Below are 22,846 nucleotides of genomic sequence, written 5' to 3'. Positions count from 1 at the left end.
TATATGTAAATTACAAGGGAAAAACAGCTAAGGGCTTGCCTGCACGTGTTGCACATCAGATAAGATCCTTCCCCTCTGCTATTACAGCGTTTCCACTGCAGCGTGTTTGGCTTCACTAAGATATACAATACCACAAAAGCTATTTATGAACTCTCATATCAGTGCACACACAGTGGTAACAACACAAGACTGTAATAACTGGGAACATTTTGATATGACATTTTACTAAAGGAAACTATTCCTTTGATTTCTGCAGGAAGGGGAGGAGCTACTCAAAAGCTTCAGACCTGTGGTTAAAGCACTGATGGAACACCAGAGCTCTACCTTTGAAGATGAAACGTCATTTTGGATGCTCATTTAAAATTAGGTGTAATCGATTCACTTGCATAACAAAGACAGCAGCTTCTGAGCAAAGTGCTCACCAAAAGGAAGTGAAACCGCTGACACAATGTGAAGAGCTGAAAACAAAGTGATGCAGCTAACACACTTCTCTCAGGGACATGGTGCATCTTGATTTTCTTAAATGGTTTCTGCCTAATGCTGTCATGTGAAGGCTCTTCAGAAACCCAGGGATGGTTCTTAAAACATCCAGCTCTGCCTACTGATGCTGAAAGACACTGGGAGATTTCACCTGTCACAGAATCCTCTAAAATTTGTCCCTGTATCAGCTTTTGCTGTTTGAGCAAGATAATAAGAAGAATAATCACTGCCATAGCACTTGATGGCCTTGGTAAGTGAAAAATTGAACAATATTTTTCTTTTCTCCCACCCCCAAGAGAATTTGGCTCTGTTACACAGTGAAAACAATCATTATCTAAATTCCTAGCAAAACAAAAAATTTAAAACATTCTCAACAAAATAATCCATTATTGTTTAAAACTTTTAATTTTAATCAAAATAAAACAGTGTGACTAGAAAAGCAATTATACTTTGGATTTTCAGACCAAAAAATCTGACTAATGTCTCATTCATATGGAATGTGATAGGGCCACCAAATCTGCTTTTTCTCTTCGAAGAAAATCTGTCCCACTTTATATCTTTGAAGATTTGATTAACTTAACTTTATGTTTTATTCCATGAAGGAATTAAACTAAGGTAAAATGGCAGCCAATAAACAGAGGCAGCACCAATCCTTGGCAATAACTTGAGCTGATGTGCACTCCTGGTGTTACGAGGAAGGATGCTAGTTCACTGCAACATCCCCCTTCCCTTCTCTTTCCCCCAAACTTATGTTTGTATCTGGCCCCTCGGTGTCGACTGATAATGTTGCATATTTTTTAAAAGTAGTTCTTGTGCTTATAAATGGAAATAATATTTCATCTGGTATAAAAAACCATGCTGAGATAAATACTGCAACTTTATTTTCTTCCTGTATTTTTGTGTTGAATACTGTGCTGTATCTTCAGGGGGTTGAGCTCTTACTTCTAGATCATTTGATATAACTAACCAAATAAACAGTCCCCAAATAAACACATGAATGGAAGCTACCAGCTTTGCTATTAAAAAAGGATATTTAAGTCATATAGTACAGTGAAATAAAACGCTTCAGCTCCTCTCTGACACCATTTGGGAAAGAAGTACTGTGTTAGAGACACACAAGTATCATGGTTATACTTGCCACAATTGTAGCAACTAGGTTTATTGGAGTACAAGACGCTAACAAAGAGTAGCAGAGCCTGTTTTTCAAATTCAAATTGCCTTCAATGGCAATTTTTAGACAGCCGCTTTCAGAACTTCCCCTTTCTTGTTCACCAAATCACTCTTAGACATATTGCAACAGGAGCAAGCAAGTCCTTTTAAAACCATGCTAAGAACATCACTATGAACCGCATCTTTAAATAAATTGTTGTCATCTTTAGAAGGAAGTTCTGGCTGTGAGGTATTCTAATGTGCAAGACAACAAACGGTATTTTGACTTGTAGTTTATGGGTCTTTCCCAGCACTAATGAGGGCAGCCTTCCAGCCCTCCTGCAAGGACAGTGGTGGCTTTTTCTCCTGCTATGGGGGAAGAGAGACTGTGAAACAACATGAGTGCCTTGTGGGTCACAGAGGAAGTTTGGGGTACAGTTGAGCTCAGCTAACGGCACTCCCAGCTGTCAGATCCACCTCGTGAACCAAGCCCAGCAATCACTTCTTCCCGGACAGACTGGTCACTGCTGCTGCCCACAGTGAAATTCTTCAGCCAGATGAAAACTGGAGGGGAAGAGACAAATCTTTGACACCTTTTTGGCCTTTTCTAGCTCTTTACCTTCTGAAGATCTTAAGCACTTGATTATCAATGGTAAACAAGGAGACAGATCAACCCCTCCACTTCAAGCAAGCTGGTTGTGCCAAACAGGCACTGCACCATCACAACAGGAAGTTCTTCTTATGACCTGCCAATGCTATGACACAACAGGCAGTTGATTCAGCAGGATCCTCCTCTTTCCAGATCATGCAGAAACATTGTGAACTATAGAAAATTAAAATCATTGCCTACCTGTAATTCAAACAATCAAAAGGCTCAGATGCTGAGCTGGCCTTGCTATCCCGTAGCACAGTAAAAAACATTTAGTAATATGCATACTGCCAAGTTGTTTATTACTGCATCATATTGCATCCATATCTATCCTAAGCTATCTGTTGCTAGGTGCTGATTTATTTAATAACTTAATGGACTTTGAATATTTTCCAGAAAGGAATACCAGGCCTGAAGGTTATGTTGTTATTTTGTTCAAATGAAGCAATAGCTGAAAAAAACTCTCATGAGTCCTCAGCAGAGGTAGGAAAAATATAATTCTGCATTGTGGCAGACCTTGAAATCAGATCAAACAGCAACTGAGAAGCAGCCTCTTTTGAACTGCAAGAGTAGGTGAAAATAATTATTTACCCTTATGCTCTTAAAGTGAGATTACATCTATCTACACCTTGGAGAGACTGTTTCAGAAAATCATAATCAAATCTTTCACAAGATGTACACTGTTCAGTATAAAATAAATCTTTGAACTGGATGATCTTCGGAGATTTATTCTGTCATACCTTCAGTCCTGTAATTTTGCATCATCAAAGTGAAACTGAAATAACCAGTTTTAGCCTTAGCTAAATGTAAACAGATCTTGTTCTATTTCTGTAGACTGTTTTGCATCAAAATATGTCAAAATATCTTGCAGAGTCCATTAAGTGGCATTCTTTTTGCAGGAGAGGAAGGGCAAATGATCCTCAGAAAACTGTAATGGCCCCCCCCGGAAGTCACAGAGCCCTCAGGATGCTCTGTGGACTGGGAGCTGTGGTGGTTGCAGACCACCAGTTCCCTCTTTCGGGTATAAACAAAAGACCTGAGGAGAGTGCTTCTTTTGATGAAGCAAACTTGTGGTTGGTGAGACTACACGCAAGATGAGGTTCGTTATACCTCCCAAAGGCACGCTTTGAAGTCTTCTTGCCTCCACACTGGCATCCTCTTACTGCCCAAGGCAGCTGGTATTCCCCCAAGCACCTCCCTCCCAGACATGGGGGTGGTGGAGCATGACAGTGGAGAAGTCCACTGGAAATTAATTCGTCACACACACTTTGGCACAGGGATGCCCCACGCTGAAGGACCAAGCTGGGCAGCCGGGCAGGCACTGGAGGCATGTGGCAGGCATGGCACTCTGTGTCCAAGGACAGTGGCACCAGCTCAACTTCGTCCATAACTGGCTGAGCAATGCAGGCTCAGCAGGTGGCAGAGCCACAGCTACAGTTGCCATAAATATATAATAAAATCCCACTACTAAATCTAAAGAATGGCACTGCATTTCCCCATAAGACCCTCTGTTCTATTCTGTGCTACTGGATAAGATTTTGAAAAATAATAAAACAATTATTTGCTGATCTTTTCAGTTTCAAGGCCAAAGCCATACAGTTACAGCTCACTCATGCTCTAGCTCTTCTGAAAAGGGGATGGTTACAGTGAGTCAGGTTACTTTCTAGTCTCTTTTTATAAACATAGCACAGAGGATTCTGAGTCTGTGCATCCTTATTGTTGTGTCAAATAAATGTGATTTTGTTATTTTTATAAAGTTTAAAAAAGCATGAATTTACAAGCTCATGGCAATTTCAAATGACAATCTATATTCACATCTCTGAATATTGTCATCTGTCCTTGAAAACAGGTCTAGCAAGTGCCTGTAAGCAACACGGTGAGCCCAGGTGAGCTAAACACTTGGCAAGAGCTTGAGCAAGTGAATTTTTCTGAAAGTCAAAATGCAGCACCTGCCTTAACTGACCACAGCTGATACAGGCAAAACTCCCTGCTCCATGAGTTTCCCAATATTCCAGCTCCATTTCAAAGCCCCCAAAGTCTTAGAAAACACTCCTGGCCAGTTGAAGGCACTGGTGTCTTTGGGCAGTGTACATGCAGATCTGCACTTTATTTCTCTCTTTATGCATGTTAAACCGTATACAGATCTACCTGTCTGCCAGCTGCAGTGTTCACAGAAAAGTTGATGCAGAGAGCCTGTCTCTTGAAGATCCACAAAGAACCTGCCGGGAAGAACATGAGCCCTTGTCTCTTGTAAGGGGCTAATCTGAAACCACATTAGAGATGGCAGAAAAAACTACTCTGTTTGACTTCTGTGGGTCTTTGAGTAACTAAGGTCTTGCTGCAATTACATGTCTACATATAGTGTTTGTACTCAATACATCTATACAAAGTAGAATATTGTATTACAGTGTTATACCACAGACTAACTTTGGTAAAAAATGGCATCCCTTAATCTGAGGGGAGGCAATAACTCTCAGAACAGGTAAAGCAGAAGGGCTCATATGTTGTACCTTGCATGGAGATCTTGCTGATTTATCCAAGTAAATTCATTTAATCATTTAGAGGGAATGAAGTTAGGTTTTAGAGCAGCCCTAGAGCCCACTGAAGTCATCAGGTACCTCATGGCTTTCTGGAAGCTTTGGATTCAGAGTGCAACAGCTGTTTGAAACCTAAACATGAGAAAACTGAATGTACAAGAACAAATGGGACTGATCGCAACTGCAGATGCAGAGCTTGTGGCAGCTTGGTCTACTGGTACTCAGAGAGTCTAGAGTACAGGATGTGATAGGCTTGGTTTCTGCAAGGAGATGGGGTTAACCTGTCCCTTGCAGGGAGCCCAGCTCCTAGTAACATCTCCCTCATAAACAATTATTTTTCTTTTTCTCTTGCAGCACTGTGTTAGAAGGATGCAACAGAGCAGAAGGCTGAAAGCTCAACTATCCAAGTCTCTCCATCCTAATGCACTCCTGTCGAGCATAGCAGGGCTTTGAAGAAAGATAAAAACAGGTGAAGAGCATTCAAGTGGTAGAATTTACTGCAGAGTTCTGAAAAACAAACTGCAAGACAAAGCATTATATTACATTTTAGACCCTATGCCTGCCACTTCCACCTCACAGGCTGAGCACCTCACCCAGATTCACACTGACATCACACATTGATCCTGCAGGAGGATCCATACAAGCATGAAGGCTGACATAACATTAATTACCCACGCCCATTAGCAGAACCTCTTTTCCTGCACAGCTTGTAGCATCCATAATAATTTTCCAGACAATGCACCAAGAGGTGTAACTGAAACAAAATGCCCTCACATGAGAAGCATGCATAGCACATCATTGTCTGTGCTGCATGTTTAATCACTTTGTGCAAACCCTTGTACGTTTGTGCACCTTTGAGGTAAAAAGTATGAGAAAATCAGCATTACTTTTTTTATGATACAGATACAATTTTCCAAAACCTAATCCTTTGTTAAAAATGTGAAAACAATACAGAGACTGCAAATGCATTAAAAAGTAAACAGCACAAAAATAAGCCAAGTTATTTACTGCTGGTACAGTTGGATCACAGCCTGGGTGTCACAAATTACAATGCTTTGGCAGATGTAAAAAGCCTTAGCAAGACACTGCATGGTTTTCAGTCTCCTCACCTCACACAAAGCTGAGAGATTTTCTAATGTAGAGAAATAAACCAACACTCATATACACATACAGTGGTGAGATCTTGTATGCAAGTGTAAGCAAACCTTCAGGGCTGGCAATCGGAGATGTTATGAAGCTGCAGATAATGTTGGAGGCAAGTAAAAGTCAGCCCATCTTTATACCTGGCCATGAATACCAATGAGAGGGCTGGAAAATTACTGTGTTGCTGCTTTATACCTGAGACCGTTCTTAGATGCCAGGGAATGTTAAAACAAACAGCTGTGATAAAAGGCTACTCTTTCTGACATAAGAAAAATCAGGAAGAGAAAGAAAAGATAGAAAAAAACCACTAGAAGACCCTGTGGAATGTGGTGCCTTGCCAGCAATATGAGTCTTCCTACAACTGTAAGCCCTCCTGAACTTAGGAGGTTGTACTGCGTAGCAAACCAAAACCCACTTTCTCTACTTATATAATCCTGAACACTTTCTAAATGTTTTCTTTCATATAGAAAAACCTGAACACTTTCTAAATGTTTTCTTTCATATAGAAAAACCTGGCATTAAAGACTCTGGCAGAATCTTTGAAAAGCTTCTTTCTTTGTCTCTCAAATTCAGCAACATAATGTGTTAAAGGTAAGAAATACTTTATAAAATTAACCTTCTGCCTTCATAAAATATGTTTATAAAAAAACAAAAGCCACACCAGTAACTGCTGTCTCAAAAATACATTAAAAAAATTTACACTCTTAAAATTATAAATCAAATGAGACTTCAAAACAAAGCTATAATAATTACTCCATTAATATCACACTTCTAATGAGAATATACTCATTTTTGGAAGTCAACTTTTTTTCCTAAAACTTAAACCCCTTTCTTTCAAAGAACTGGAGAAGTAAAATGCAGTGGGAGAGGCCATAAATGCAAACATTTATGTTTGCATGATCAGCACTATACACCTAAGAATCACAGAGTCCTATTTGGCTAAGTAAGCTTTCCCTGTTGAGCAGGGAGCTCTGGCATCCAGCCCTTGCAAGCAGGGAGCAAGGAGCTCTGACATCTAGCCCTTGCAATCAGCACACCAGCTAGTCATGGCAGGCTATACATGGTCAGACACGTTTAGGTATTTCACAAGTTTTTTATGACCTACTGTATGTGTCTGAAGTCATCTGATTCTTGACTGAAATTTCTTACCAGAAACTGCTCCAAATGTTGTAGTTACTTAATTTCCCAAATATAGATCATTTTGCTATCTAATCGTTTGTGTCACACCAAAAACCCATCATGCATTGGAGTGAGAATACACTGTTGAAAGTGTTGATGCTGTTGAAAGATTATATCAAGGGCACAGAGAAACATGATTAAGTTCCATGTCAGTGAGTTCTCTCATTTTTGTATAACACATACAGTCACTGTTTGATGAAAAAAAAGCTTTATTATAATGAAAGGGAAATATCAACTAAGCAGAAACAATGTCAAGCAGAAGCATAAATCATAGGTATGTCTGACAAACCAATATCATGTAATAAAGTTGCTATGGATGCCCTGAGGCAGAGCAGCACAGGTTTTCCAAGTGTTATGGAAATAGACAATTCAAGGTACATTGCAAATTTGTTCCACATTGTGCTCACCCTCAGCTGGCGTTCAGCATGGTGCTGGCATTGAACCTGTCACCAGCAAAGCTGTAACCGTCTGTTCCCAAGAAGAACCTGACCGAAGTCTGTGAGCTCAGCCATTCAGAAGTAAACACTGCAGTATTCCTTGAATCATGGAAGGCAGTGATGTGAAGGGTTTCACACGATCTTCCCAGGCAGCTAGTGTAGCATCACCTTCATTTTTGAACTCTTTTCTTCTTATCACCATATTCTTCCAGTTTTCAGGTTTGTCATCTTACACTGGTTGTAATTTCCATACTTTTGACTTGATTTAGTTAGCCTAGCTCCCTATGAAAATCAGATTTCCAGGATCAGTCTGTTTATATGTCTGTAATAAACTTCTAATGCTGATTTCAGGCCAACCAGAGAGATACTGGAGATCTCAAATATGATGCGCTCTCTGTGTATTTTGTAACACCAGAGTGAAGGATGCCAAGGTTTTGATTTTCTTGACCAAATAAGTTGAATGAGGCATCCTGTATGTCGCTGTCAAAATATTTGACAGAACAAAGGCTGTATGAAAAAGTATGGGAACTGTATAGGATACATGGTGAGAACAGAAAATAGTAGTTTAATTTAGTTTTTTAAAGCCTAGGAATGAAAAGGCTCAAGACCACAGGAAACGGAGTTTCCACAGTATTCTTTGTAGCCACAGGACTTGACATACACACTTTATGAACAAGATAAATTTATAGCAACAGCTATATTTAAGCTAATATTAATGATGTGATTTTCATTATTAAGCTTTATTGTCCTCTATAATGCATGGGATTGCCGCTGGAATCTGAGGGAATTTAACAGTCATGCTGGGCTGGCCATCTCTGCACAATGCTCAGTAAAGATGCTGTGTAGTGTCTATGTGCCTAAAGGAAACAAGAAAGGTCTGTATATGAACAAACTAGTCCAACAGGGAGAGTCAAAGCCTAACTAATGGCTCCTGGTTAATTTTAATCCCACTGCAACCAGTGGTGGGTCAACACTGAGGATGGCAGTGGTGATGGTTGTGTGAATTGCACTGAGCAGCAGAGCAGTAACAGCTGAACATCAGTCCCAGCTGCACCCAACACAACCATCCCTGTGTCACTTCTCATTCCAGCTCAAATAGTAATTTCCCCGAGAAACGGATTTCTCTGCTTTCAGCAGGAGAGCAAAGAAACCCATCTTTCTTAATACCACTTCTGGGACTTCTGCATTGCAGTTGTTGGAAGAAACTGCTACTTTTAAACCTAAAATTTAATTAAAGCATCTTCAGGATTTTTTCTCCTGTAATTTAGTGACACTTCTCTCACAGGATAGCCAGAATTATTTGCAAACTGTTATGGCTACTGCAGACAAAAGAGGTCACCAAGCTGCAGCAGTAGCTGTAATTAACACAGGAGCATATGTCAATACAAAATTGACTTCTTAGGGAATTCAAGCAGACACACAACCAAGAGGCTCTGACAAGCTTTTGGCATCCAGACAGCAGCTAGTCCTGCCACAAGCTGGAACAAGAGCAGGAAGAGACTGAGAGAACCAGTTTTTTCTACAAGGATTTTTCTAAGATCATCTTCCCTGGATGCACGGTCACATCAGATCCATGAAACTCACCCTGCTTAGGGATCCTGGATTTAGGTGAGCAACAGTGATGCAGAATTTCAAAGCCTTTCCTCTTGCTCTTGGCCAGACAGCAATTATTTACCATGGCACGAAGGCCAGGACTGCACGACTAGGTATGATGAATATGGGCTGCAGCTACCAAGATGATAGATTGTGGCATTGGGTTGGAATACAACATCTCAGCACAAATAGGAGCCTTAGGCAGTCATACAAGGAATCTGGAAGGAATGGGCTTGGAGCATGACTTTTTGCCCATGAGAGCCATGTTAACTGCACAGAGGGAACAGCTCTTCTTTGAGAAGCAAGCTAACAATTGCATTTTTTTCTCTGCAATTAGTCCTGATAGTGATAGGCATAGTCCACTGCCCCCCTGATCAGAAACACAGAAGGTCACTATAGAAGAAAGTTAGAGAGCTCAGACAGATGCACACGGTATTTTGCAAGGGTGGGACACCAAACATCTCTATTCTGAAATGAACCATAAGGTGGCACTGCTTTAAAACATTACCTGAGAGGATTTTCCCTGACATTTTCTATGCTCTACAAAAACCCATAGAGCTCCCACTGAATTTAAGTGAATAAAGTCATCCTACAGAAACCTCAGTGATACAGTGAGAGTGCACATCATTGGCATATGTACTTTCACATATATTATTTTCTCAGAAATTGCTAAGTTTTGTTTTGAAAACCAAAATGCCTCAGATACTTTTGTTCAAGCACCACAACACCCATTTCAAAATTTGTTTGTGTGTGTAACAGCCAGACCTGTCCTCTCTTTACACAGCCTCTGGCATGTAAGACCATAAAGATTCTGCTCTTTTTCTGCGCATGGCAACAAGCCAACCAAGACACTTCTAGCAGGTAATTTTCTGGTTCACATCTAATATGCAGGACAAGCTGTCAGGTAAAAACAGTCTTCGCAAGAGTCACAGGAAATTCATCGTGGTTATGGTAAAATGAACTACAGAGATACCGTGTGTCTACTAATTTGTGTTATGTTAGACCTGGCCACCATTTTAAATTAATGGTGAAAGGGACATAAAGCCACCTATACAAAGGAGATTACATCAGTCTGAAAGAGAATAGTAGAAGAGTGTGATTCTTAACAAACTTCCTGAATGCAAAGATAAGGACCCTACTGAATCTCCAAATCCCATGGGCACAGAGAACCAGCTGCTGGCTGTGTGTCAGGGTACAGTGTCAGTTTTACATAGCACAAGAAAAATAAATGGGTCAGAAAATAAATACTCACTGACTGCAGAACCTTCTGTTGGGTTTTCATGTAGGAGCCTAACTGATCTGAAAATAGCAAGGCCATGAGTTCAGGTCTCCCTTGATCTTCTGTATCCAGCCAGTCTCCCGCCCTGCAAAGAACTCCTCAGTTTTCAGGCAGTCCTTTACTATAAACAGTGCAAGGCCTTTAAACCACTGTTATTTTTGCAGTCTCCACCACAGAGTATGGCTCACCCACCTCCAGCTACCACATGCTATGCAGAAGAACGAATTAGGGACAGAGAGCAGAACTACCTGAGCTTATCTTCAGATATTTTCTTTCTTACAGGTACTTTTGATCTAGCTTTACATTCCAGCAGTGACCTTGCACTGGCACCCTTTCAGCCAATGGACTAAAGTGTTCAAAAAGCCAGTGAGATGATGGATAGGCCACAGACCCCTTTCCAAGTGCACTGCATGGTAGAATGATAAACCATTGTCAGATTACAGACTGACTTCAGGACGTGCAATTGCCAGTGAATTGACCCAGGCTGCATGTTGACAGACAAACAACATCTATTCATTGATGCATCTCTTTGGATTCCTCTATTCACTCTGCCCATGGAGCAGAAGACACACTCAATACACAGCCTGGCAGAATACAAAGCAGTTCAGTGAAACAGCTGGAGAGACACCAGAACTGTCCACGCACATCAACACAAGAATGTTCTCACTTACTATGACCTTACTTGCATTTCAAATGGGAGAATATGCTACTTCATACCAAGAATGTAAAAACAGATCTCATCAGAGTGTAGTGACTCAGATGATTTTGAGTTGATCCCTACCATTCTGGCAAGGTAATGGGAAGCTTATTTCAACTGCAGTTGACTGAAAAACCTTCTGTGCATTTAAAAACCAAAAGACAGTGATAGTGGGAGACAGGAGGATGGATGAACTTGTGAATATCAGCATTCAGAGTTAATAAGATTCTACCAGTAAGGTTCACATGATGAGTTTTAGTCTTTTTTTTCCCTATTTTGATCATCCAAGATAGTCTTTATTTCAAATATCACCACAGGAGCAGTAATTAATTCAAATGAAGTGGGATTTTCTCTAAATGAGCAAGAAAAATGTTCCAAAACATCCTGAGCTTCAAACCTTAACAAAAAGAGAGAAGTATTTCTCTTTAAAACTTTAAAATACAACTTTTAGCGAAAAAAGACCTTTTTCTTTCTTTTTTTTTAAGTCAGCAAGTATACTGCTGGAAAGATGTCCCACTGGCTCTCTTTGACAAGCAGGCTATCAAATTCTCTTTTTCTGTCCCCAGTCATAGCTAACTGAAGACTACCTGGAGCAGTGAGAAGCTCTTGTATCCACTTGACTTTTATTGATCTTTTTTAGGTGCACACTAACAGCAGTGACAAAACTGGAGCCCAAACATTAAATACTATTAAATCCTTTGAATCCAACACAGAAGCACTTCAATTATACCAGCTTTCTGTTATCCCAGATGAGGTCATGATTCTTAATGCTCATCGTATTGAATATTCCTGCCATATTCTGAAAGCTAGATTATCCAAATTATCCTTTGTGTCACATGGATAATTGAAGTTTATACATTTCATGCAAAACAGGTTTTGTACCTCATTAAACAGACCTGTCTGCATTTCCATAATGTAATTCCTGAATATAATCTGTGCAGTTTACATGCTCATGACTGGATAGCATGATTATAGTAACTATAGGGTAAACTGGGATTTAAGTCAGGAACTTATAGAAACCCACAAATCTAGTGGTAGGGCTCCAGCTTTGGAAGCAGATTGATTTTCTGTGCTCTGAATAGGCATGCAAAACGACACCATTTTGTTGCATTATTCAAGCTGTTTAGCTGAACAACATTTTACTCATGTCTAACTTACACTGGCACTAATCATCACTTGTTTTTAGCAAGAGAGAAAGTCCAGAAGGCAAATAATACACAGCTCAATTAGTTTAAGCTAGTACTACAAAAATGTGACATGCAGATGCTAATTCTTAGTCTGTTGTAGCAATGCAGGGTACTTAAACAGACTAAGTTCAGCATGCGAGTTCACATACCCCTTTTTTAGATACAGGTGAGGACTACACAGAAATTCTCAATATTAATTCAATCCCATGTGTTTACCCCAAACACAGAAGTACACAACAATACGGAGGCAACAGACTTACTATAAGACACACAACCGAAGTCTGAGGGAAAACCAAACATTTCACTCATTGACCAGCCCATCCTCTTGAGAAGAGCCCACAGAGAGCATAGGAAGGTTCACAACTGTCAAAGTATAACAGGAGTCTCCTTCCTGGGTAGCAGCATGTCCCCCTAGCTAACAGAAAATTCTCAAATACAGCACTTGTGATAACTGGGACATTGCCTGCCCCTTTGTTTTCAGGAAAACAGGTGAAACATTAACCTAATCCAGCACTTTAAATAATTTTTGTCCCTCTTTCACACCTCATTATGTGAAAAGCATCCTAGCAATACAAGATAGCTGAGAGAGAGATGTACCCAAAGTCCTGTACACAAGGCAATGCCATGCAAAGGTGATGGCTCTGAGGGGCCTTTCGAGAAAGAAGTGGGAAAGTGGGGTGTAGTGAAAGGAGAGGGGGAAGAAATAAACTGACACCTGCTTCAGCCCACTGACTGCAGAGAACATGGACCAGTAGTGAAAGCCAGAGAAGGGGACAAGAGAGTAGCCATGAGGGAATCAGGAAGAGCTACACAACCACATAGCAGGAGACAGGGACCAGAGCTAAAGATGCCGGTCATAGAGCCTGGAGATAATTCTGAAAGGATGCAACACTGGTGGATGCACCCCAAGAGGACAGCAGTATGACTGAAGGTGGAAAGCAGCATTTGTGGGAGCACCTCCTTTGGAAGGAGAGCAAAAATGGAAGTGCCCACAGAAATAGTTACCGTGGAGCTACCTAAGGTACAGAAAAAATGGCCTTTATAGCTTCTGAAACAATGTTACTGAGAGCAAATTAAACTGATCAGCCTTTCTTTCTGTGAACAAGTTGAGGTGTCAGGCTGTAGAGCTCCAAGAAGGTGAGTAGCAATGCACATCAGAATCAGCCAGAATACAGCTAGTGAGTTTTATGCCATTTAAAATGCCTCAGAAGGGTTTTTTCATGGATATTTCAATATGCAGATACTTAATTTGATCAGAAACTTAATTATCTGTGTCCTAGTTCTTCAGTATACCTAAGTATTTGTCTTACAAGATACTACTCCCAATGAATCTCTATATTTATGCTATATAAATACATATATAAAAGTCTTGAATTATGTTCAGTGACAGCTGATCAAAAAACATTAGTACTTCCAGTAAAAGAAATACCTTATGGTGTTTGCATCGGTAATCCTGACTAGATTTTCATTTTTACCTTAGCTTTTTATTCACAAAAGATCCTCCCCTCCAAAAAAAAGTTATTTTATACAGCTAGAATTAGTTTACAGACTTCACTTGAAAAACTTAATTCATCATCCCGATTTCTACCCTTTAGTGGTCAATGTATTTCGACAGATCCTGCTCTTAACCATAAATCCACCTGTGGGAAGGCAGTTTCCATAGAGGTGCCTAGCTGAAGTTGTGTTTAGCTCTTTGCAGGATTAAGCCCTATGAAGCAGAAGTAGCTTGCAATACAGAGGAGGTCAGAGTACAGTAATTCTCTACGTGAGGCTGCAGATTATATCTCATGTGGCAGGTTGCCAAGGAGCCTCTAGGAGCAGAGAACAAATACAGATGGGAGGAGGTGGATGCAGCAAGGGTAGAATTACACTGAAATGGCATTGGCTGCAAAGTGTGACAATAACAAGCAGTAGGAGAGGACAAAGACCAGGACCTACAGTGACCAGGAAAGGAAACTCCAGCAGAAATAGCAGAAGAGTCCTTGAAGGTCCCAGCAATACTTCCTCCAATGGCTGAATTTTCACACCACAGCTCTGTCAGGCATCCTCAGCCCCAAACCACCCACTTCAGCTGCTCTCTCCTCCCAATTATTGCCCAAGGCCCACTCCTCGCATATTCTGCAGGTGCTGTCCCTTTCCCTCTCCTCCATCCTTCTTTTCAAACTGAGTTGTGGGGAAGGAGAAATCACATGAGAAAAGTCCGAAACTGCTAAACAATCTATAAAAAACCCCTTAGTAAGCTCAGTGATAGATATAAAAATTTCACAGCTTTTTCCTGCAGAATCATTCTGCTATTTTAAAGTTGCACTGGTTTCCCAAGCACTAGTTAGGGAACATTTCTTTGTTCAGGAGAGCACTGATGCATGTGCCTACACAAGTGTATGCTTTTACAACACAGCAACTTAGAAAGGCAGTTTCCAGTTGTCTTGGATAAGACAGTAATTTAAAACTATTGGTTTTCCACTTAGCTTCTCTGGCAATCTTTGCACAAGAAAATTGTCTCTCTTTCCCTCCCATGTACTGTAGTGATAATACATATTTACATCACTTCACGGTGGTGTCATGAGGATTCATTAATGCTTATAAGCACTGTGAAAATGAGAAGTCCTACAAGAAGTAAGTTACATCAAGGCAAGGGGTTTTTAATGCACACTCAGCCATGTGGTATCTCTCCTTTTCCACCACCCTCATTAGCATCTCTAAAACTGTTTGCCAAAATCTGTCCTGTGGAGCAGCCACAGCTGATCACTGTATTGGCCCAGGGGACACTGAACCATTCAAATGAGTAAGGTTAACAGTGCTGACCTCAAGCACAGCAAAAATACTAAGAACATACATACTTTAAAAATTCCTACAGAAACAGTGCCAAGGAAGAAAATGCGCTTATGAAATCAAAATGGGCCCCAGAAGCAAGAAACAAGTGAACTGATTGGGGAAAGTATTACTTTTTCTTCATTTGATTCAATGCCATGATTGCCTATGATTTAGTGATTTGTGTCTTCCATTTCTAAATTGTATTCTGTCTAAATATAGTTATCACAGAGAGCAGAAAACCCAGCCTGAACACCTGGGCACTTGCTACAGGCAGGCTATTCTGGAGGTGGTGGATCAGCATACCAGAACCAGCATTCAAAAACCACCTCCAGTGTGCTCAGCATTGCTAAGAATAATGACACCAGCACTTGGTTCATCAGGCAGCTCCTCTTCCTCTCCCCTGTCCCACTTCACACATGGAAATCTGGTCCATATATAGTCCCTGGACCTAGAGCTGGAAATGGGAGCTGTCTGGCTGACTTCTCAGGTACAGATAGTCATTTTTCCTCTGTCCCCACAGTGCTACAGTCTGACAGTCATCCCTCATATACTCATCCAAATTCGCTGAGGAACCACAACTGGGAAACCAGAGCAGGCAGGGCAGGTTCCAACAAACTTGAGCTGCCAGCTCTCGAGGACATATGAAGTGAGGCACAGCTACCCCACCCAAACATTAATGTGTTTATTCCCCGAGCATTGGGATCTATCCTGGCTCCATCAGCTGTGCACAAAGGAGGCACATGCACCCTTTGCAAGTGCTAATAACCTGTGTTACTCTTACAGCGGCATTCTTACTGCACTGTTTCCTATGCCCAGCTTGTCAAAGCACCAGCTTGCTCTCTCCTGACAGCAGTTCTAAAACGGTATACCCGTACCTGAGAGACTCTAGCGAAAGAATGTCGTAGGGGATCCATAATTCAACATCAAGCAATGCAAAAGTAGGTCAGGACACATGCTGGCACTGCCCCGAGCCCACCTGGGGTCAGGGTGACTGCGGTGTCAGGGACAAGGCTCAACCCAACTGCAGCTGCCCAGGACTCCTGCAGGCAGCTGCTCTTCCTCCGTGCATGGGTCAGCAGCAAGACTGACAGCTTCTATGCTCTCTGCCTTGTACTGCTGGATAATGGGGCCCAGGGAAAAAAAAGGATTTTAGGCAGCATTGAGGAACTCCAAAGATTTAAAGAGCTGGCAAAGAGAATATGGCCAATTGTAAGTCTGAATGTTAGTATGAAACAGGAGACTTTATATGATTTCTGCAATTCTAGGAAACTTTTCTTTAATGAAAACATTCTCTCACCACCTGTCAAGAATAAATATAGGCAAAGAAAACAAGACAATATTGAACTAGAAGGAAGGATCTTGCAAAACATCAGAGCTGATTCATCCCTTCCCATTCCTCCCCACATCCTACTCCAGGCACCATGCCGAGAATACATTAACTTAACTTGCCTGGGGATTTACATTAGGTTACTATCCACTACCAGGGACTTCAGATTCCTTTATTCTCCACCACTGCTGTGTTTCTATAAGACAGTACTGAATTAAAGTAACTTCACCTTTTTCTTCAGTTATTCAATTTCTGTAGAGTTTGGCAGCAGAGGTGCCAAGTACAAAAGTCTTGACTACTCAGTCCCACCCCTAGAACTGGTATGCCAGTGTATTAGGATATAAATCTGTCATTTTTGTCTCAACATGCATGAATTACCCGAGTATTATATATGTAGATACACATTCTCGCTTGCTAAATCTGCACTCCTACTTTTTAGGATCTGAAAACAGTAGTTGAAACAAGTCACCTGTTGTAGGACTAAGTTAAAAACTACTCTTCGATAAAAAAACCCTCTTGAATCACACATTAAAAAAAAGAATGATAAATAACTATCAGAAAACTAAGGCTTCTATTATCACCCAAGACTGGGGACATTTTACTCTTCACAGCTTCAACTCATTCCACTCAGTTTCTGCAATGACAGCACTCGGGACTGCAGCCTAGAAAGCTCTCTGGCTACACTTTTCCCCAGTAATTTAAACAAATTTAAATTTATTCATGTAATATAACACTCATCACCCTTCAGAAGGACCTCTTCCCTGCTCTTTTCTCTCATTCAGTTAGTCTCATGCTCAGCTGCCCTCCTGTGCAGGTGTTCTGCAAGCCACAAAAGCCCAGTTTGCCCAGACAAGTAGCTGACCCAGCAGCAGCGAGTGGTGCTGAAAACCTCAACTTTCAACATCAGAGAACAGAAAAAAGAAAATATCATTGAGTCCAATCTTTGACTGAACATCACCATGCCAACTTAAGTATATCACTAGTGCCACATCCAAGTTGTTTGTTGAACACCTCAGGGATGGTGACTCAGCCACTTCTCCGGCCAGTCCATTCCAATTTTTGACAACATTTTCAATGAATAAATTCCTCATGATATCCAACCTGAACCTCCTCTGGTGCAGTTTGAGGCTCTATCTTCTTGTCCTGTGCTGGTTGCCTGGGAGAAGAAGCTGACCCCCACCTGGCTACAGACATTTTCAGATGGTTGTAGAGAGTGATAAGGTTTGCTCTCGAGCCTCCTTTTCTCCAGGCTAAACACCCCCAGCTCCTCATACGACTCACTCTCCTGACCTTTCACCAGATGTGTTGCCGTTCTCTGGACACTCCAGCACCTCAGTGTCTTCCTTGCAGCGAGGGGCCCAGAACTTGACACAGGATTTGAGGTGTGCCCTCATCAGTGCTCAGCAGAGAGGGACAATCACTGCCCTGGTCCTGCTGGCCACACTAAATGTAAAACAGGCTCTAACTCTCAGGAAGATCCAAATAGATTGAATCTAAATGATAAAAATGCAATGGAAAGTATATCTCTTAAGGCTTAAACATAAAAAGCAAGAAAAAGGATAAAAAAGTCCCCTTTATTTTTGAGCAAGTCAATATTTATCATACATCTACTCACACTCATCATCTCAAGTAGGCCAGTAACAAAGGTTTGCCACCAGGGGATATGTCCTTTTTAAACAGTTAATGGAGTTTTAATTGATTGTGTTACCTGAAAGTATATCTTGACAAAAAGTAAGATAATTGAAATGCATTAAAAAGCGTGTTTATTCATCTGTCCAGAAATAAGCTGGAAAAGACAAAGAGACCATGTAACAGAACAGTTTTTAGAATGCCTGAAAAGAATGGAGAACTACTAGGAGACTTGCAAATTCAACTACTGGTATGAATAATTGTATGCTAGCAAATGCCCAAGATGAAAAATAATAAAAAAAACCAAAAAACCAAACCAAACCAATAAAAACCAAAATCCCAAGAAACAAACAAACAAAAGCCACCAAAACCAAAACCCCCCACCAGATATATATATACTAACTAATTTACAAAAAAAAAAACAGACAAAAAGTAGAATATCTGAATCAAACTATCAAGAATTAATACCGTATTGCTGTTGAGGAAAAAAAGTGTTTCTTTTTCTCCTGCAAAAGACTGATTTCCCATAGAGAATAAAGAGACTTAAGCCTTTTTTTCTTTTTTTTCAAATAGAGGTCACTTTTTAATGGGAATAATAATATTTTCATTACAAATATAGTCTCCTGATTTTGTTTGTTAGGTATTTTTAATAAAAACCTAATTTTCTATTAAAAACAGCTTTGATAAGAATAATATGGGCCAGTGAAGCATTTCCTTTTATGATGGTTTCTGGCATTCAAGGTCAGGTTCAACTACATTAACTTACATTACAGTGGCTTAAGATCAATTGCTCAGAAGCAGGAAAACAGTGACCAAAGAGCCAGCGTCCTGATGCCACATGAGATCTGTAAAATGCACAGATGTTGTAGCAGGGCAGAAAAGGGGAGCTTTAGCCATTTTTACCTTACAACTGGAGACTATCAAAACTTCTGAAGTACTTACTCTTCAATCAGCTCATCTCTCCCTTTTTTCCCCATGCCTATTTTTTTCATATATGTTTTTTAACGTTAAGATTTCATTGTCTTGTCACTAGGACAACATTCCAGCAGTGGAGAACATATAGAGGAAAATATGTTAACTGGCCCTTCTCTGTGTTTTTATGCTAGAATGTGCCTTGTCTCCACCTCAGAACAAGAGGAAAGGGAATGTTCATCCAGGCACAGGCAAGCTTTCGAGAAACATGCAACCAGCCATTCTGACCTACCACTGGCCTGAACGGGAATCTTGGACAAAAGAAATTACTTTAGTCAAATCTTTCTGGTTTTAGTTCAGTGAAACCAACATATTTAAGAGATCTTAGCTTTCCTCCATTTATTTTCCCTCACAATTTCAACCTCAAATTATGCACACATTCTCTGAGACAACACAGACTCATAAAACTTTTCTCAGCTGACACACTTAATCAAAGGTATGACTCCAACAGGTTCAATATCTCACAAGCAAGCTCAGCAGAAAACAAAGCTCAGTTCTGTGTTGCTAGATGGTAAGGAACATACTGGTTCATATTAAATCCATGCCTGTATCTTGGTTGGAACAGTGGCCAACAGTGGATGTCTTGGGAAGACTCCCATGACTAGAATAACCATGTAATGCTGCTCCCTAGAATACTTTCCAGCTGCTGGAGATCTGCAGGTCAAGGGGTTTTTGAGCCAGCAGTGTTCATTTTATCCTCTGGGGAATATTCTGTGTGAATTTGAATCCATGGAAACTCGTGCTCCCCCCAACACCCAGTGGCCAGGAATCTCACAGCTAAATGCAGAGCACATTCTTCTGCTCTGAACTTGAGGGTCCTGATGGTTTCATTCGATGGCCCCAGTTCTTTTGCTGACGGAGACTGAACAATCTGTCACACTCTGATTCTTCCTCCCCATGTCACTTATGCCTTGCTCTCCTCTGCTTATCAACAGAGGTGGCAGATTAAAGTATGACTGGTAAGACAGTTGAAAGCACACCAGTCATTTACATGCCATTTTAGAAAGTGAACCGAGGGACTTTGATACATAAACCCCATTGACTTTCCATTACATTTTGATTCCTTATTGCCCACCCTCAAAGAAATTTACTCTAGAATCTTAAGAAAATAAATTTTAGGATAGATTTTAACTAGATGGTAGATATATTTGAAATATCCCATTGACATTTCTTTATACCACAATGACACTTCTAGCTTAAGACTTCTAAAACTGCAGAAAATTCACCCTATCTTTTAAACATTCTAATTTACATAGCTGAGCAGAATGAAATATCCTTCCATCATCTACTGTCTGCCACACCACTGCTGAGCCTGAAGTCTCATCTTCATTGCCTTGGTCCCCTTTATATCCTTGCTACTTTCAAGTCTTTTCAAGCACTGGAAAATTTTGACTCCATTTTGGTCTGGTTTTGCATCATGGATGCAGAGATGGATCCTACTGCTAATCAGCTGAATCACCATAAAAAACTACAGCAGAGGCAGTGATAGGAAAGATGAACTCCTTAGCAAATAGGAGTGCTTGAGGTAAAGGCAGGAAATCCTCTCTAGTCCTTCAAAAACGATGCTGATGTTCCACTGAACATCACTTGCACATCATGTGATCTTTTGGCCTTAAAACTTAAACACCTGCAAGCACTTAAGTTCACTACAAATTCCCTAAAATCCACTTAAATTCACCCCAGTCACAGCCTGCTCAACTGTAGAAGAAATCTTCGACTGTCTGTCTGTCCTGCTCCTCCCAAAGGCCAGAGACCCCTGTTCGAACTGCCACTCTGCTGTGCTTGCAGCAAGGGACTTCAGTGCTTCCTCGTGCCAAGGACATTGGCCTGTGTCTTAGCCAGTTAAATTGACTGCACGTTAACTCGGCTAAATCTAATGCTTAAGTAAGTTATCTGTTGTCATGGATTTAACTGCTAACACATTTTGTATTCCCTGAGGGTATTCAAAATAGTAGAGCCTCTAAAATAGCTGAAAAGGAAAATCTCTGTATTACCTCAACCCTTACCTCAACCAAATTTAGTCTTTGACTGACAGTATTAGATATCATTTGAAGGCACTCTCTGAGCAGCTAAGGATACCAAAAGGGCACGTTTCTTCCCCACTCATTCCCATTAGCACAAATTGTCCCAGTTTTTGCCCAACAAGTTGTAAAGACCAGACAATGACAACTTGGTAAAAATAAAGGCATCATTCTGCTCAAACACCTGATGAATAAATTTTATAGCAAGATACAGCACTGTTCTGTACCTGGCAAGGTATATTCGTCCCTCCTCGCTACTTTATTAATTAAACAGAACATTAATAAGCCAGACAGTTTCCTTTCCTTCCCCATTAGTACTTGCAAGAGTAGTTACTGATTACTGAGTATCAGAGCCCAAACCCACCTAAGAGTATTAAATTATACATAATAAAAACAGAAGTAGCGCACAATTTCATCTTCATTACAGACTTTGTTTAGTCCAACCTGGATTTTCAGTATATTCTGCTCATACTAATTTCTTCTTTCCGTTGTTCCTAAATACTAATTTCTTGTTGATGTATTTGATTTTCATTAATTTCCAAGTGTAAGTACATATTGCCTGAAGAAATAACACCATCAGTATTTGACATGTGAATTTGTTTACCCCAGTGGAAATGAACAAGGTACACAGAGCTGACATTCAAAGAGGTAATATAAGCAGACAGAAGTGAGAGTTTATATCTAATATGGACTTCAGTGATCTGGTGAAAGACTGCTGAGACTGAATAAATTAACTCCTAATATGGTCAATTAAGACATGTAGGTCATCTGGCAAGAGAAACTGAGAGAAACAAATCCAAAGAGACGAGATTGCTGAGGTCTGGAGAACTGGCTTCCCATCTGTTACCTGGAAATGTCGTCTGTCCTCTCTGTTACTGCATTCCTGCAAGGTCTAATAGACAGCTTGTCTCCATTAACTATAATGCCAGTCTGTTGTATTTCAATGTCCAGGAAGGAGGAAGTGTACAAAAATAGGGAAACAACCCCAGGGATTTTGCTCCTGCTTATATATGCATTAGTATTTTCTTACTAATAAGAAACTGAGTGAAAAGAGAGTGGCATATGGAAGAAAAAGAATCAGATCTTTCATGTGGAATGAAATCAAGTAGATCAACCTCAGTCGACATTAGTTACACACGCAGCTGCAGCTATGTATTACACACCTATGTATTACACAACAGGGTTCTTACAAGCAACAAAGTACTTGGACATGTCTATGACATCTATGTCATCTCTAACTATTTTGAACAGCTTGAAGAGCAAAGAGAAGCAGTGGTGGCCAGGAAGATCTGTACATACAGCCATCATGCTTCTGAACTCTGAAAAGAGCGTGTAGAGACCAGGAAAGGGGGAGACTCTGTCTGGAAAGATCAATCTCCTATAAAGCATCTCAAATACAGTGTTAGGATAATAGTAATCATTGACCTCACTAGTACTCCAAGGATTTTAGAAAGCGATCCCTTTGTGAAGAACAGGTTGGACACAAGCAGCTGGAGGAGCCAGAAGCGGTGGTAGGCAGAGGCGGGCACTTGGTAAGAGCCGTTGAGCTAAGCTCCAGGCCCAGCAGAGGATCCTGAAAGCAGCAGGCTGGCAGAGCATTGCTACTGCCCATCCTTCCCTGTCCATGGTGCTCTCTGTGCCATACTGCACAGCCCTGATGCAAACAGTGCCAGATCTCACTTAGCCTGGGCTGCTCTGCTTTCCTCCACGGACTTTGGCAGGGACCTGAGGAACACATGGAGGGTTGTCTGCC

At 40.8% G+C, this 22,846-nt stretch overlaps 1 protein-coding gene and 1 long non-coding RNA gene across 2 annotated transcripts in view; one reads left to right on the top strand and one right to left on the bottom strand.

Moving 5' to 3' along the window:
• The window catches only part of TMCC3 (transmembrane and coiled-coil domain family 3), a 133,265-nt gene that overhangs the window by 107,469 nt on the left and 2,950 nt on the right, over positions 1-22,846 (bottom strand). The window lies entirely within an intron of this gene.
• LOC116442885 lies at positions 224-6,549 on the top strand. The gene is made up of 3 exons (XR_004239677.1): positions 224-730; positions 5,170-5,284; positions 6,465-6,549. It is a non-coding gene; the product is annotated as an uncharacterized LOC116442885 (long non-coding RNA).

The sequence above is a fragment of the Corvus moneduloides genome, chromosome 4, assembly GCF_009650955.1.
Source record: "Corvus moneduloides isolate bCorMon1 chromosome 4, bCorMon1.pri, whole genome shotgun sequence".
Taxonomy (NCBI): Eukaryota; Metazoa; Chordata; class Aves; order Passeriformes; family Corvidae; genus Corvus; species Corvus moneduloides.
This window is presented reverse-complemented; position numbering and strand designations above follow the sequence as displayed.